The sequence below is a fragment of the Eumetopias jubatus genome, unplaced genomic scaffold, assembly GCF_037043125.1.
Source record: "Eumetopias jubatus isolate StellerSeaLion01/CBP00866 unplaced genomic scaffold, mEumJub1_p1.0 scaffold_4, whole genome shotgun sequence".
Taxonomy (NCBI): Eukaryota; Metazoa; Chordata; class Mammalia; order Carnivora; family Otariidae; genus Eumetopias; species Eumetopias jubatus.
In genome coordinates this window covers 95,668,169-95,669,698 of record NW_028274810.1, presented here as the reverse complement: position 1 = coordinate 95,669,698, position 1,530 = coordinate 95,668,169, and positions in this window count along the sequence as shown.

Here is a 1,530-nt window from a genome sequence, read left to right as displayed (position 1 = left end):
AGGGTCCTGGGATCGAGCCCCACATCGGGCTCCCTGCTCCGCGGGAAGCCTGCTTCTCCCTCTCCCACTCCCCCTGCTTGTGTTCCCCCTCTCGCTGTGTCTCTCTCTGTCAAATAAATAAATAAAATCTTAAAAAAAAATAAATCAAATCAAATCTTGGGATGCCTCAGTCTGTTGGGTGGCTCAGTCTGTTAAGCATCTGACTCTAGGTTTCAGCTCGGGTCATGATCTCAGGGTCATAGGATCCACCCCTTCATTGGGCCCTGCTGAGCATGGAGCCTGCTTAGGTTTCTCTCTCTCCCTCTCCCTCTGCCCTTCCCCATGCAACTGTGCACCATCTCTCTCTCTAAAAAAAAACAAAAAACTTAAAGAATCATCCACCCTCTTTTCTATTATGTATGTATGTATAGATGGATGGATATATAAGGACGTTTATTCCAGCATTATTTATCAGAGCAAAAAATTGGAGATTATCATTTGCCTACTTTATTTTTTTAAAGATTTTATTCATTTATTTGAGAGAGGGAGAGATAGTGAGAGAGAGCGCGAGTGGTGGGGATCAGTAGAGGGAGAGGGAGAGGCAGGCTCCCCTCTGAGCAGGGAGCCTGATGCAGGACTCGATCTCAGGACCCTGGGATCATGAGCTGAGCCAAAGGCAGATGCTTAACCAACTGAAACACCCAGGCACCCTGCCCACTTTAAAATATATATTGTTTTGATTTTTTACAATGGACATTGCAATGGACTAAATATTTATGTCTCCCCTCCACCCCCACCAAATTTATGCGTTGAAATCCCAACCTCCAGTGTGATGGTGTGTGGAGATGGGGCATTTTAGAGGTGATCAGATCTCAAGGGCAGAGCCCTCCTGATGGGATGCGTGCCCGTCTAAGAAGAGGCCCCAGAGAGATTCCTCACCCCTTCGTCCATGTGAGGATATAGCAAAAAAAATAAAAAATAAAAAATAAATGCTTGTCTCTGAACTAGGAAGCGGGTCCTCAGCAGACACTGAATCTGCTGGTGCCTTGGTCTCAGACTTCCCAGTGTCCGGGACTGGGAGAAAATAAATTCCTGTTGCTTAGAAGCCATCCAGTCTATGGTATTTTGTTACAGCAACCCAGGCCGACTAAGAACAACATGTGTTTGTGTAACTGAAAACAAAAAACAAATAAGAGGGCGATGTGTAGGCTAGCTGGCTTATAACCCAGAGTAGCCAGCCACAAGGCGCCTCCCTGGCCCACAGTCCAGGTGCCGCTGCACCTGGCCAAGCCTATTTCGGGTTTTCTTCTCCCACACACCACATGAGCAGGGGAAACAATGTCTGACAAGGGGGACCAGCGGTGGGAAATAGGCAGTCTGCTTCAGAGACCAAATGCCTCCGATCTATGCTGTCTCCTTAGGGACAAGTCAGACCCTGCTGATACCATGGGCTTGTCTCTGGAAGCTGGGGTCTCTCTCCTTGGCTCCGACTTCATGGGCTCCACTCTGGACTGGGTAAACAAACAGCTGGGTATGCTCTCTGAGCATCGT